This window comes from Danio rerio, chromosome 14 (assembly GCF_049306965.1).
Source record: "Danio rerio strain Tuebingen ecotype United States chromosome 14, GRCz12tu, whole genome shotgun sequence".
In the NCBI taxonomy this organism is placed as follows: Eukaryota; Metazoa; Chordata; class Actinopteri; order Cypriniformes; family Danionidae; genus Danio; species Danio rerio.
Window position 1 is genome coordinate 3,928,143 of NC_133189.1, and position 17,102 is coordinate 3,945,244.

General features: G+C 36.4%; 1 protein-coding gene across 1 annotated transcript in view; it reads left to right on the top strand.

Annotated features, from left to right (window-relative positions):
* The window catches only part of trpc3 (transient receptor potential cation channel, subfamily C, member 3), a 64,899-nt gene that overhangs the window by 20,527 nt on the left and 27,270 nt on the right, over window positions 1-17,102 (top strand).

The following is a 17,102-nucleotide window of genomic DNA, read 5'->3' on the forward strand; positions in this document are numbered from 1 at the left end:
TACACAACCAGCCAGAAACATTATTGAATAATTCAGATTTTATAAAGCAAGTCTCTTCTGGTTACCAAGGCTGGATGTATTTAAGCAACAATAAATAGAGTGATGTCATAAATATATTATTATAAATTATTACTGCAGTACAACAACATAAATACTGTTTATTTTAAAAAGATACATTAAATTGATCAAAAAAAAAAAATATATATATATATATATATATATATATACACACACTCACCGGCCGCTTTATTAGGTACACCTTACTAGTAAAGGGTTGGACCCCATTTTACCTTCAGAACTGCCTTAACTGTTCCTTCATGGCTTAGATCAGGGATGTCAAACTCAATTCCTGGAGGGCCACAGCCCTGCACAGCTTAGTTCCAACTCTAATTAGACACACCTGATCTTACTAATTGAGTCCTTTAGGCTTGTCTGAAACCTACAGGTAAGTGTGTTGGAGCAGGGTTGGAACTACACTGTGCAGGGCTGCGGCCCTCCGGGAATTGAGTTTGACATCCCTGGCTTAGATTTAACAAAATACTGGAAATATTTCTCAGAGATTTTGCTCCATATTGACATGATAGCATCATGCAGTTACTGCAGATTTGTTGGCTGCACACATCCACTATGCGAATCTCCCGTTCCACCACATCCCAAAGGTGCTTTATTGGATTGAGTTCTGGTGACTTTGGAGGCCATTTGAGTACACGGAGCTCATTGTCATGTTCAAGAAACTAGTCTGAGTGTTGTGTGTTCAGAGATGCTCTTCTGCAGAGCTCGGTTGTAACGAGTGCTTATTTGAGTTACTGTTGCCTTTCTATCAGCTGGAACCAGTCTGGCCATTCTCCCCTGACCTCTGGCATCAACAAGGCATTTGCGCCCACAGAACTGCTGCTCACTGGATATTTTCTCTTTTTCTGACAATTCTCTGTAAACCCTGGAGATGATTGTGCGTGAAAATCCCAGTAGATCAGCAGTTTCTGAAATACTCAGAGCAGCCCATCTGGCAACAAAAACCGTGCCACGTTCAAAGTCACTTAAATCACCTTTCTTCCTCATTCTGATGGTCAATTTGAACTGCAGCAGATCATCTTTACCATGTCTACATGCCTAAATGCATTGTGTTGCTGCTATGTGATTGGCTAATTAGAAATTTGCGTTAACGAGCAGTTGGACAGGTGTACCTAATAAAGTGGCCGGTGAGTATATGTATATATATATATATATATATATATATATATATATATATATATATATATATATAAGACCTTTTCAGAACAAGAAACAATACTAATTTTCAATATGATTTCTGATTCACTATCAGTATCATTTAAAAAAGTGTGTGACTATATTTATTATATTTATTTGGCTCCTGAACAATTTGTATTACAAAATTCATCAATGCAAAAAAAGGCTTAAGGCAACCTCAATAATCATTTATAAATCCTTTCAATCATGTTTACGGAAAGCTCATCAGCATTATGATTGATGAGGATTGACAAATACTGCTTCGATTCTTCTGCCCATATATTTTCACAGTCGTTAGGGTGAAGTATGTCCAAAATGTAATAACAAGACGCAGAGAGCAATAGATAAAGACAGCCCCAATTAATCACATGCGTTTTATTGTGAAGGTGTGACTAATCCTTTATACTGACATTGTTTTCTTTAATCATTCACTTCTCCAAACACTCAATCTCAGGACAGTAATCCGACTGAAGCATTAATCAGGTTAACAGCAGCGTGCTCCACCATCCTGACCTAAAGCCTAATTTAAAGATGAGGTTTCAGAAGGCCTAAACGCTCCCATGAGGACTCGGGGTTTGCTTTAGGAAATGAGTTTAGAGTCAGTCGTCCACATTACAGTGATTAATTCATGGCTGCTCTGCATTTCAGGCTGTTAAATGAACAGTGGGCAGAGATGTGATTGGCTCTGCTTGTGGTGTCACTTATAAAATGAAATATGGGTTTGTGGGATGTGTGTTTGGGGCGTTGAGTGCTCCGAGATTTGAGGGATGGTAAACAAGTCGTGGTTTAATGGTAGCATGTTTGGCCATGTTCAGTAATGAGGCGTAGAATTTGTAAAGCTCTGCTATATTACTCTTAGTAATACTGCCATTCATTTAAATGGCAGCTGTGGGATTTTGTATTCCATTCCAAGGTATGCTTATAGCATTATTACATTAGGGCTTGAATATGATTATTTTGCACATTTCTCTGATTTCTAAATATTCCAAATTATTTTGAACTGAAAAGCCTTGAATAGCCGATATAAGAGCTGATATATCAGTTCATTCAATTGGTTCCATTGAGTCAGTAACTCACTGATTCAGATGGTCTTTTCTGAGTGAGTTTTCAGCTAACAACTCACTGATTCAAATGATTCAGTCAGGGTGAGTTTTCAGTTATCAACTCACTGTTTCAGATGATCCAGTTAAAGTGAATCTGCAGTTAACAGTCCACTAATTGACATGATTCAGTCAGTGTTAGTCTACAGTCATCAACCCACTGATTCACTTGATCCAGTCAGAGTGAGTCTTCATTTAACAACTCACTGATTTGGATGATCCAGTCAGAGTGAGTCTTTAGTTAACGACTCACTGATTCACTTGATTTACTCTTCAGTTGTCAACTCACTGATTCATATGATCCAGTCAGAGTGAGTCTCCAGTTAACAACTCACTGATTCAGATGATTCAGTGTGAGTAAGTATTCAATTAACATCTCATTGATCCAGATGATTCATTCAGGGTGAGTATTTAGTTAACTTTCTGATTCATATGATTTAGAGTAAGATAACAGTTCATTGATTCACATGAATCAGTTAGAGTGAGTATTCAGTTATCAACTCACTAATTCACATGACCCAGTCAGAGTGAGTCTTCGGTTATCAACTCACTGATTCAGATGATTCAGTCAGAGTGAGTCTTCAGTAACAACTCACTGATTCAGATGATTCAGTCAGAGTGAGTCTTCAGTAACAACTCACTGATTCAGATGATTCAGTCAGGGTGAGGCTTTAGTAATCAACTCACTGATTCACATGATTGAGTCAGAGTGAGTCTTCAGTTAACAACTCACTGATTCAAATGATTCAGTCAGAGTGTCTTCAGTTAACAACTCAATGATTCACATGATTCAGTCAGAGTGAGTCTTCAGTTAACAACTCACTGATTCAAATGATTCAGTCAGAGTGTGTCTTCAGTTAACAACTCAATGATTCACATGATTCAGAGTGAGTATTCAGTTATCAGCTCAACAATTCAGATGATTCAGTCAGAGTGAGTCTTCAGTTATCAACTCATCGATTCAGATGATTAAGTCAAAGTGAGTATTCAGTTATCAACACACTGATTCAAATGATTCAGTCGGAATGAGTCTTTAGTTATCAACTCACTGATTCACATGATCCAGTCAGAGTGAGTCTTCAGTTATCAACTCACTGATTCACATGAATTAGTCAGAGTGAGTCTTAAGTTATCAACTCACTGATTCAGATGATTCAGTCAGAGTGAGTATTCAGTTATCAACTCACTGATTCACATGATCCAGTCAGAGTGAGTCTTTAGTTATCAACTCACTGATTCACGTGATCCAGTCAGATTGGGTCTTCAGTTAATGACTCACTGATTCACATGATCCAGTCAGAGTGAGTCTTCAGTTATCAACTCACTGATTCACGTGATCCAGTCAGATTGGGTCTTCAGTTAATGAATCACTGATTCACATGATCCAGTCAGGGACATTTCCCAAACAATAACATAACTCTTTGCTCAACTAACATAGCAGTTGTCTCTTAAGCATTCACAAAGATATATTGAGAACCATGTTGGCTAGAAATGTTGGTTTAGCGGTTAAAATAATACATCTAAAACAATGCAATTAGTATACACATTGAACAAAAGATATATACTGAATAAAGTGATCTGCAGCACATGGAAATACAGAAGATGTTGAGAGTCACAGGAATGGTTCCTGTCTTGTGTTAGTAATGTGTCTCTCTGGTGCAGTTTCAGTCGTGATCGTGTGGTGAGGCATTTCTCTGATCACCCATCAGACACATAAAAACCAGCACATCCTGATTCACAACCAATCAGACTGGAAAATTGCCAGGGCTTAGAGGAAAGCTTGTCCCCCGTTTACACTGAGTGTAACCTGAGAGAAACACAACGGCTCACGAATCATTGGGAGGGTCTGTCACCCATGTTCGGATTCGCTCCCAGTAGCATTTACTCATCAGCAGAAACACCAAATCCCAAAGGCAGCTCTTGACAAGAACAATGGATCTCTTTTCCACTCTCTCACACAAACACACATATAGCAGGAGACAGTGAATGATCTCAGACCATCTACCAAAACATGCCACATGACCTTGCTGTGACATACGGTAATGCAGAAAATAGGAGAAGCATTTAAACCTGAGCTGATTCAGTGAAGAAGCAGCAGAGAGTTTTTCTGAAACTAGATATACAGTTGAAGTCAAAATTATCAGCCCTCCTGAATTATTAGTCCCCCTGTGCATTAAGGGGTCTGAATTCACTGTTGCTATGGAAAAATACGGTTTGCACCCAGGCTTGTGCTTATTCCCTTAATGAGTAAAGGGTGTGTTTTGAGCGTAACGTGCATTAAACCAATCAGAGTCTCATCTCTCATTCCCTTTAAGAATCAGTTGCGTCGTGCCATGGCTCATTTGCTATTTACATGGCAGACTTTGTAAGTGAGAAAACTGAGAACTTCACTAGCGAGAAAACGAGTTAAACAGAGCATCTGCAGCCCAAAAATAAAGAACAAGCCTCCTCCATTCAGCCTCTTTACTTTCTCTTTACTTTTACTCTTCACTTTACTCCTTTACTTTTTTGGACTAAGGAAACGGTGTTGTACTCACTCCACTGAAGACATCCATTAGCCTACATATTTAATTTCGTTTAAGCGAAAATATTTGTTTTAAAACTATTTCTAAATTCAGTTCTAATTTCCAGCAAACGAATAAATGAACAATAATAACAAAGTGTGGTCAAAATATATCCAAACACGTCCTATTCTTATGCCCCATATGGAGATGCAAACGTCTCCAAACCCCACAGGTGGACAAATCTAAACTTTTTTTTGTTTAAACAAATATAAATTTGCATATAATAAATAATATTGCTAATAATAATAACATTATACAAAAGCACATTGTCGATAATAAACAAACTACAAGTTTTTTATATTTCGTCACCTTGAAATTATAAGGTTCTATCTGCGCTCTGGATGATTTTGAAATATTGAGCTTTAAAGTTTAGCTAGGTTAATTAGGCAAGTCATTAGACAACAGTGATTTGTTCTGTAGCCATCGAAAAAATTACTAACAACTAATAATATTTTAAAAATAATAATAATGCTTTTATTCCAGTAAAATAATAATTAAAAAGACTTTGTAAGATAAGTATCATTGTAAATATTGTGAATACCTCCTTGCTCTTTAAAACATCTCTTGGGAGAAAATAAAATTGTGTGTGTGTGTGTGTGTGTGTATTTGCATATAGTTTCTAGGGTCACTAGTATGGTTGCTAGGTGTTTGATAGAGTATCTTTTACTTTGAAACTGATCAAAATTAAAAAAATAAATAAAATAAAACTGATAGTTTCATATTATTAATTTCTCTCACCGCTGCAAGCAAAAGCAACCCAGGTTCATTATTGATATGTACCCCTGCATACATTTCCGGACAGCGAAAAATACGTCCCAGGAGCTGTTTTTTTTTTTTTTTTTTTTTTTTTTTTTTGCAGTTTTTGTTTTCGCGAATCCACCAGAGGCCGCTGTGTACGATTTTTTCAGATCTCAAATTTCTCTCGCTAGTGCCATTTGCTCCTACTATTCTCATGTAAATCCACCAGAAGCTGCTGTCAATTGACTGACCAACCAACCGACCAGACGATAACCCCACCCACCCCCTTTCCTAAACCTAACCATCAGTGTTTTCAAAAGCAATCCAGAAAAAGAAAAAAAACCCATGTCTGCCTGACTTTTACCGCATTTTCAGATCTTACCACGTTCTCACTCTGTTATTTACTTTTTTTAGCCTTTTGTTTTACCTGCTTTCTGTAACAGTTTTAGCTGGACTCAAACCCAATCTTCGTGGGCAACTTTGCTCTGCGTCTCAAGTCCACTGATGTACATGACTAGCCACAAGGCAAACTGGTAACATCGCTAAAGCCATCTACATGTAAGAACGCAGTCAGCTGCTAGCATGAAAAGAAACTGAAGCCGTCGGCTGTATCATACCATTTTAAAGACGAAATGCAGCCATACGTAGCTCTGGCTACATAATTTGTGCTCTCCAGAAATGTATACGTGGGAACGTTTTCACAATGAGCCTGTGTTGAACAATAGGAAGGGAAGTAGCAAACTGAATCAAACCTAAAAAATTAAGTAGGAAAACTGAATAATAAAATATTACTGTAACGCATACTCTAAACAACATTTATTTATTTAATTTCCAACTGTGAAAAGTATATATTTTTTACATCTTAGCTGCAATAAAATGAGTCGCAAGTCTTTGTGCATTGTAGTAAAGCCTGAATCATCCTTTAAGCTCTGATCTGGCTTGACATCCATTGATGTGTGAGGTTTATTCATCCCTTTTGATTCCTTAAATCTTTTTTTTTTCTCTCAGCTTTCTTGCATCGTCACTATTTCCAGATCCTCTTAGCGCAAAACTTCAGATCAGAGCTCCGCTGTTTCAGACATTTTCGATTTTAAAGCCATCAGCTGTCTCTGAAGATGAAGAGAGATGCTCGTGGATGGCGATGTTTTGACACTGATATCTGTGTTGTAATGAGCCTGTTTGTCCCTCCAGAGACACAGACAGAAAAGCTTTGCTCTCGCTGTTGCTCAGGGCTCCCGCTTACAAATGACTGGAGTGAAAGTGACACCGCAGGCCGCAGATTCACTGATAATCACGGAGAAAACACACACACACACACAGTTTAGTGCAACACAATAATGTCTGCTAATGCTACTCAGGGCGTCTAAACTATTTAGGCTCATGCTGTAAATAATGACAGTGATTTCTTTAGTAAAAAACGGCAAAAAAGCTACAGTAGAACTCCATAACCTGATTAACAGTAAGTTTCCTTAATATATATATACAATAAACAACTGTAAGTAAAGTTTATTTATAAACTAATTTTGAAAGGATCACATGCTTATGATTGCTTGCAGCCGGTGCTGCATTATTCAATTTATGATTCACCAATCAGACGATTCCTAAGCCATTAACAGCCATCTTCATTTTGAATAATCCCCCCTTCCACCCCTACTCCTCCTTTCCTAGATGGGTGGCATGGTGCCCCATTGGTTAGCACTGTTGCCTCACAGCAAAAACGTCACTGGTTTTAGTCCTTACCAAGCCAGGCGATGTTTTTATGCAGAGTTTACACGTTCTCAATGTGCTCCCGTGGGTTTCCCCCGGGTTCCCTGGTTTCCTCCCACCGTCCAAAAACATGCAACTTAAGTTAATTGACTAATCCAAATCGGCACCACAGGCATGCTCCTAGTAAGTGGTTATCTCTTAAGAGCAATCACTATCTGTTCATTAGCTACTACAGCAGGGGAGTTCTCGAGATCTATCTGAGCTCAAACTCCCTCTCGCCTTGCAAATGGGAGGGAGCCCCGGGCTCAAGGATCTAATGAGGTCAGGGCTCTCACGGGACAGCATGCCAAACAAGCTTTATAATCAATCATCAGCTAAGTGTGAACTCTTGAAATGGACTTTTCGAGAAGTCGCTGCTGTTGTTTAGAAAAGGATACGAAGTGTAAATGTTACTACTTCAAAACACTGGTGTCTGCAACAGTATAAACTGATGAAATGCGGTAGTTTATAGTAAAAAAGTTCATTTTCTTTTCTTTATTAATTATATTTTTAATCCAAAATGCCAGCAACTACAGCTGCCATTTTTTAACATAAAAAATGCAATTTTCGTAACATAAATTCCGCTTTGAAATAATACGTCACTCATATCAAAATGATATCAATGTTTTCAAAGTGCACTGCGAAGGGAGCACAATTGTAGACATGAAGATCACTAAAACTGAACTGTAAAAAACTTTGAAAGCGAATTACACTTAAGAAAGATGACTTTAATGCTTTTTTAATTTTGAATCATTCCAAGTTTGAATGTTAGAAGGTTCTAAATTATTAGGGCATAGGGGGGATAAGTGGGAAAAGAACATAGACAGGAACTATGTTTCTAACTACGGCTCCAAAGGTGTAGTTGCAAGTGCACAAGTTTGCGACGCAGTTTGTGAATGTTTGTTGGAACGATGGATTTGGGAAACGCCAAATCAACGAACTATGTTTGTAATGACGGAACTTGCGACCTTAGTTGGCTAACGATGAAAACACACCCCTGATTGGTGGAGAAGATTTTGACACTGTGCGTCAAAACAAAAATAAAAACGAGCATGAGGCGTTTCTTTAAAAATGACTCTTTTACGCCTGGTGTTTTGCGCATTGGTGTGCATGATCACCATCACGGTGCCCTTTAATTAGTCACGAGGCATTAAACGACGACGAAAAATGTGAGCAAAAAGCATCCTGGTGTGAATGGCCCTAAATAGCTTATCGCTGCAAATCTCGTCATATAGTGTGTTGTTAGGACACAGGGTTACAATGTAACCTGCTCACCTAATGTTTACATACATAATATTTATTTAATTTCATTTCATCTTCTTTTCGGCTCAGTCCCTTTATTAATCCGGGGTCACCACAAATGGAATGAACCGCCAACTTATCCAGCAAGTTTTTACGCAGCGGATGCCCTTCCAGCCACAAGCCATCTCCGGGAAACATCCACGCACACACTCATACACTTAGGACCATTTAGCCTGTACCGCATGTCTTTAAACTGTGTAGGAAAATGGAGCACCCGGAGGAAACCCACGCGAACGCAGGGAGAACATGCAAACTCCACACAGAAATGCCAAATGAGTCGAGGCTGGAACCAGCGACCCAGCGACCTTCTTGCTGTGAGGCGACAGCACTACCTACTGCGCCACTGCTTCGTCCTACATAATATTTATATTATTTGCGAATTAATAAGCACCTCTTGTGGAACTCTGAATCAGTGTCTCATTGTGAAGTCTGCTACTGTCCACCTGAAGTCGCATTTTGGTCACGGATGCGTATTTTGAGAGCCTTCCTGACTGAATAAATGAAATACGCTATTTTCCATCAAGGCAACTGAAGTATAATTGGCTAAACTGGCAATGTGCGGGTTAAAATAACCAAAACAAAGACAGACGTGTTCAACAGACATGTTCAAAGCTGAATATCTGACTTCAGGATTGTTTTTCAGATAAACAGGAATGTTCACTTAGCATGTTTCTTAAACATCTGCAAACATATTATGGTGTTTTTATGCTTAAGAAGAATCAAAAACATATACCGCACCTTTGACATTTATTATCCAGTTAATACACTGTAGGTTAACAAGAACTAGCAAAGAATGCCTGTATTTACATTAGCTAGCTTTAACAAAGATGTATAGATACTGTAATAAATGTATTATTCATTATTTGTTCATGCTAGTAAAAATACTTGAACTAACACAATCCATCTATGAAGACCTTGAAATGCTAAATATGGGTTCAAATGAAGTCAGATGCAATTAAAACTGATCGTCCTCATTCTCAGATCTTTCATTCTCTCGTCCGCTGCCTCTTCTCAGTCATATAATTGCGCTCTGTTATTCATAGCCGTTCTTTCATCCTCAGTTCACATTCTTTCATATAATTATGTGGACGTATTTTCAAGTCATTTTATTCTGAGCCTTGTAATTTATGGCAGGAAATGGTTTGTAGGACAGCCGTGAAATTAACACCTGTTATTCTCCCGGGATTCAGATTAATTAACCTACTACCTTAATACGGAACAGAGGCACACTGGAGGTGACGGAGTGTCTGTACATGGCCCAGAAAACACGTGTTGGATTCTCGTGAAACTCGGGAGGAATGGAGATGGCTTTTTAATAAACTTTGGATGCAAAAAAACTAACAGAAGTCCTCGTGAACCGTCTCACTGGTAAAGTTCAAATAAGAATAACTAAAAAGCAGACTTCCTAATAAGTCTTCTCCAGTGGTGTAGTCCTAAAGAAAGGTGGTGTACTATTGCACCCATCCCAAATTTTAAATAAAAGAAGGCAAATAAACTATAAACATTTATGTATCTTCGATTAATTATATTTATATATACAGTTGAAGTCAGAATTATTAGCCCCCTCTTTTTATTTTTTCCCCAAATTCTGTTTAAAGGAGAGCAGATTTTTTCCAACACATTTCTATTCATAATAGTTTTAATAACTCATCTCTAATATATGATTTATTTTATCTCTGTCATGATGACAGCAACTTTTATTACTAAATATTTTTCAAGACACTTCTATACAGCTCAAAGTGACATTTTAAAGGCTTAACTAGGTTAATTAGGTTAACTAGGCAGGTTAGACTAATTCGGCAAGTCATTGTATAATGATAGTTTGATCTGTAGACTATCAAAAAAAAATTAGCTTAAAGGGGATAATAATTTTGTCCCTAAAATGGTGTTTAAAAAATTAAAAACTACTTTTATTCTAGCCGAAATAAAAAAAATAATTTCTTCTTTCTCCAGAAGAAGAAATATTATCAAACGTACTGTGAAAATTTCCTTGCTCTGTTAAACATCATTTAGGAAATATTTTAAAAAAATAAAAATTTTCAAAGTGGGGCTAATAATTCTGACTTTAACTGTGTGTTGTGTGTGTGTGTGTATATATATATATATATATATATATATATATATATATATATATATATATATATATATATATATATATATTGTTATGAATTAAATTAAAAATCCTTAATCAAAAAGAGATTTAACCAAAACATAACAAAATAACAGGGATTTAAAATATAATCCCTGGTTCCCCCACGCTCTCTCTCCCCAAAATATATACCAAAAACACAACCACTAAGAATTAACAAGAAAGTATGATTTATTTACAGAAATAAGGAGCAAAAATAACATCAGGAGGGGTTCAGCCAAAATAAATGACAATAAACCAAGCTAACTAAATTAGATTAAACTTCCCTGGAAAACAAATAAAATAAAATACAGAAAACTTACCTCCCTACTAACAAACACAGGAGAAAATGAAAATAACAAATAAGGCACCAAACCTCCCTGCATGCTCCAAGCCCGACAGGGAGACAGAAAACCGGGCTTCAATCGCCGGTTAAAAATTAACACAACGGCATCTCACAAAGCCACAAAGAGATACAAGCAAACACTCATTGGATCACGTTCTCAACTGAGTACAAGCGGGGAAATCGAGAGAGAGCGGGGAGCCATCGAACCCATGCTCTCTGCAGGTTTTTATAGCCACCGCCAATCCAAGTGCCAATCATGGTCCGTCCCAACGTAATCCGCTGCACCTGCGAATACTTAATATATATATATATATATATATATATATATATATATATATATATATATATATATATATATATATATATATATCAAAATCAATCAAGCCTTTATTTGTCACTACACTTTCGTATAGCGAAATTGGACCCCCCAGACCATACACAAAACATCACAAACAACTTTTCAGGGGAGACAGATCTTAGGAGATAGCATTTAGAAACGAAGAAAGATACATTTGGACAGTTAGGCTAAAAAACACCCCCTCAGCTTGCCCTTGATTAGGACAAAGTGAGAAAAGGGAGAAAAACAGCCCTATCTTAGCATAAGCACACCGGCAAGACACAACATAGACAGAGGGGATGGGAACAGGGGTAATGGAAAACAGTCCGTTGAGTGCGGGCTCACTCATATATATATATATATATATATATATATATATATATATATATATATATATATATATATATATATATATATATATATATATATATATATATATATATATATATAGCCCAACTAAAGCAAACAGTTTTCTCCATGATGGTGACTTTAGTCTATGCGGTCCACATATGTTTTAAGATAACTGGGCCACATTTGCCAAATCTTCTCTGGGCTGCTATAGGCTCACAGCCACATCAGCCAGAGCTAACTGTGCCAAATATTTGTCAAAAGTGGCCCACATTTGTTTTAGGACAACTCTACTGTAGGCTCTACTCAACTATAGGCTAATGGTTGCATTAGCCAGAGTGTACTTTGCCGAATATTTGCCAAAAGTGGCCCACATGTGTTTTAAAATAACTGTGCTGCATTTGCCATATCTTCTCTGCCATATCTTTTATTTTCATTAATCAATATTAAAATTTTATTGTTTGATTTTTGTTTATTTTTTTTCTCTTTATTAAATAATTAAATAATTGATCTAAATTTTTTCTTTACATTTTTATTTACATTTTTATGTAAAGCTTTAACTTGATATTTCGATTTTTAAAAATACAAAATTTTTATTATGATTTTCCTTTTTACTAAATAATAAATAAAAATTTTTTGCATTGTGATCTTAAGTTATTTTGCTAGATTAGTTTCCGTTTTGACTTTGGTACTGACTAATCTAATGTACTGTATATACACACATATCTTGTAAAGCATCCTATAGAAAATATAGGCAAATCATTGTATAAAGATGGTTTGTTCTGTAGACAGTCAGAAAAATTTATATTGCTTAAGGGGGCTTATAATTTTGACCAAAAAAAATGTTTTTAAAAATAAAAAAACTGCTTTTATTCTAGCTGAAATCAAACAAATAAGACTTTTTACAGAAGAAAAAATATTATAGGAAATACTGTGAAAAAACCCTGAATCTGTTCAACATCATTTGGAAAATCTATGACAACCAAGGAAAAATTCACAGGAGGTTGAATAATTCTGACTTATATAGTCATCAGAGGAAAGGGATCTGCTGAATAACTGTATTGTGGTTGGTCTTTTTTCCACTGTTCTTCCGGTCTTCCTCCTGACAGGAGTAATGCACGCTCTCTAAGTGAATTTTTCAGTGATTTGACATCATAATGACCAGAAGCCCGTTCTGCTCCATCCACAGATGAGCTGCGTGTGCTGCCATGACTTGATGCTTTGTTGCCATGGTGATATTTCCAGCAAACTTTCCGCCCAAAGATGCCGTAATTGCACACAGCAGCAAAGTCATAGTTCTGTGTTCATGGCCGTGCCAGATGCTGTTTGCTAAGTGCTTAATGTAAAGCAGTTTGCATAATTCAACTGGATTAAGCAGCATTAACATGTAAGAATCCTCTCAGGAATTAATGCACCATGAAGATGTTCACCAAGATGATGAGCTTTATTTAACATAAAATATATAGAAAATTAATTATGCTTTGAAGTATTGTTACAGTTTAAATGAACTGTTGCAAATGTAATGAAATTTCAGCATCATTACTTTAATGATCCTAAATAAAACATTTTAATATAACAGTTTAAAATAAAAACAAAATAAAATAAAGACTATTTATTGTAATTAATAAAAGTGAATACATTTTTGATGGTACTAAATAGCAATACTAACAATAATTGAATAGCTATTTCTTAAATCATAATTATTTAGGAGACTTTGATGAAGAGAATGTTCAAAAACAACAATTTATTGTGGTCCTGCTTAATAGAAATGTTACTTTAAAGCTGAATGGTACTTGAATGATTTCTAAATATACAGTGTTAAGTAAATGTCTATTAACATTGTAATTATGCTTTGTAAAGTACATTCCAATTCTTTGTTTAATCTCTTGAAATATTATATTAATTTTTAACATATATTTTAATAATTTTCTATTTGTTGTCAGAGACGGGCAGTTTTTATGTAGTATTAATGTACTGTTATTGTAGGCTTATTTAATTAATTGCTTAATATTTTTATTTATAACCTTATAATTGTTATTTAATAAATGTTTTTAAGCACTTCAAATGTGTTAGAATCACACTTTTATTTAAAACGTATTTAAAAATTGTATTAAAGGCACGTGTTTTAATTTTTATTTAATTTTATTTGTTATTATTATTATTAATATTAATATTATTTATTTACAGTTCTTTTGGTTATTGCTATAGACATAATGCATGATACTTTATAGACATGTTTTTTATTTAATTAAAATACTTCAAATATTTTAATATTATCTAATTTTATTTTAAATGTATAAAAAAAGATAAATGTGTGCATTAATGAATTTTTATTTTATTTTATTAAGTTTTTTGTTTGTTTATTCACAGTACGTTTGGAAATTGCTATTTGTATTTACCTGGATAAAAATATTAAATTAAAGAGGCATAATGCATGACATGATGCTTTTATGGTAAAGTACTTCAAATGCTTTAATATTATATCATTTTATTTAGAAAAGGCATGCATTTATAAATGTATATTTACTTTTATTTGTTTTATTATTTATTTATTCATTCACAGCGCTTTTGGTTATTGATATTTAGCTGGATAAAAAATATTTTATTTAAGAGGCAAAATGCATGACATGATGTTTTGTAGTTTATGAGAAATGTTTTTAAGTACTTCAAATGCTTTAATATTATATAATTTTATTTCAAACTAGACAGTAAAGTTTGTCGAGACAAACTTTGAGGCTGGCTTGACAAAGCCTGTTGGTAATAGTTTATTTAGTTTAAAAACAGTTTGAAAAAGTATAAGTAGCATGTTATTAGCATGATTCTAGCATGCATTAGCATGATTCTAGCATAGATTAGCATGTTATTAGCATGAGTGTAGTATAAATTAGCATTTTATTAGCATGATTCTAGTATAAATTAGCATGTTATTAGCATGCTTCTAGCATGAATTAGCATGTTACTAGCATGATTCTAGAATAAATTAGCATGTCACTAGCATGATTCTAGTATGAATTAGCATGCTGCTAGCATGATTCTAGTATGAACTAGCATGTTACTAGCATGATTCTAGCATGAATTAGCATGTTACTAGCATGATTCTAGCATGTTACTAGCATGATTCTAGCATGCATTAGCATGTTACTAGCATGATTCTAGCATGAATTAGCCTGTTACTATCATGATTCTAGTATGAATTAGCAGGTTATTAGCATGATTCTAGCATGAATTAGCATGATTCTAGTATGAATTAGCATGTTACTAGAATGATTCTAGCATGTATTAGCATGTTACTCGCATGATTCTAGCATGAATTAGCATGTTATTAGCATGATTATAGTATGAATTAGCATGTTACTAGCATGATTCTAGTGTGAATTAGCATGTTATTAGCATGATTCTAGCATGCATTAGCATGTTACTAGCATGTTACTAGCATGATTCTAGTATGAATTAGCATGTTATTAGCATGATTCGAGTATAAATTAGCATGTTACTAGCATGATTCTAGTATGAATTAGCATGTCACATAGCATGCTTAGGTGGTTGCTAGGGTATTCTGAATGGTTGCTAAGTCGTTGCTAGGCAGTTGCTAGGGTGTCCTGAGTGGTTGCTAGGTGGTTGCTAAGATGTTGCTAGGCGGTTGCTAGGGTGTTGCTAGGTGGTTGCTATGGTGTTCTGAGTGGTTGCTAGGTGGTTGCTAAGGCATTGCTAGGCGGTTGCTAGGGTGTTCTGAGTGGTTGCTAGGTTGTTGCTAGGCAGTTGCTAGGGTGCTCTGATTGGTTGCTAGGTGGTTGCTAAGGTCTTGCTAGGCGGTTGCTAGGGTGTTCTGTGTGGTTGCTAAGATGTTGCTAGGTGGTTGCTAGGGTGTTCTGAGTGGTTGCTAAGGTGTTGCTAGGCAGTTGCTAGGGTGTTCTAAGTGGTTGCCAGGTTGTTGCTAAGGTGTTGCTAGGGTGTTCTGAGTGGTTGCTAGGTGGTTGCTAAGGTGTTGCTAGGTGGTTGCTAAGGAGTCCTAAGTGGTTGCTAGGCGGTTGCTAAGGTGTTGCTAGGTGGTTTCTAGGGTATTCTGAGTGGTTGCTAAGGCGTTGCTAGGGTGTCCTGAGTGGTTGCTAAGGTGTTGCTAGGTGGTTGCTAGGGTGTCCTGAGTGGTTGCTTGGTGGTTGCTAAGGCGTTGCTAGGCGGTTGCTAGGGTGTTCTGACTGGTTGCTAGGTGGTTGCTAAGGTGTTGCTAGGCGGTTGCTAAGGTGTCCCAAGTGGTTGCTTGGTGGTTGCTAAGGTGTTGCTATGTGGTTGCTAGGGTATTCTGAGTGGTTGCTAAGACGTTGCTAGGCGGTTGCTAGGGTGTCCTGAGTGGTCGCTAGGCCCTTACTAAGGCATTACTAGGCCGTTGCTAGGTGGTTGCTAGGCAGTTGCTAGGGTAATTTGGGTGGTTGCTAGGCAGTTGCTAGGGTACCCTGGCTGGTTACTAGGCAAGCCTCACTAACATGCTTGATAAAACATTTATACTTAGTAAGCATTTCTAGCAAGTTACAGTACTTGGCTAGTCAATATTAGCATGTAGCTAATCACTGCTAGCATGTGTAGCATATAGGAAGTTCCGTTTGCTAGCATGAGTCAAACGAGCCAATCTCCAAGTCTCTACGATGTTCTGATGCTGGGATATAGCTGTTGATGAATGGTTGTTAGGGTACTCTGTTTTGTTGCTATGGGCAAGGTTACAGAGTGAACTTGAATGTGGTTGGCTGTCTAAGTCAAATGAACCAACCCCCATGTCTCTATGACACTGCTATGCAAAGATATGCATCTTGGCCTATTTTAATGAAAGTCTATGGAATCAATTTGGGGGCGTGGCTTGTGAGCTTCATTATCATATTGAGATGCTCATTGGTTGTCTGAGTCAGATGAGCCATCCCCCAAGTCAATAGGACACTGCTAAGCAAAGATATGCATGTAGGCCAGTTATTAACGTGAGTCTAGTATGAATTAGCATGTTACTAGCATGATTCTAGTACAAATTAGCATGTCATTAGCATGTTTCCAGTATGAGTTAGCATGTCATTAGCATGATTAGCATATGAGTAGCATGTTGCTAGCATGATTGGCATGTCATTAGCATGTTAGAATTATAAGCATTTTATTGCACAGCTAATTACAGTCTATAGGACAGTTGCTAGGGTGCAGTATGTGGTAGTTAGGGGTGTGGCTAGAAAGTTAAAAGGCCATCAGTGATTGGCTGCTGGCTAGACTG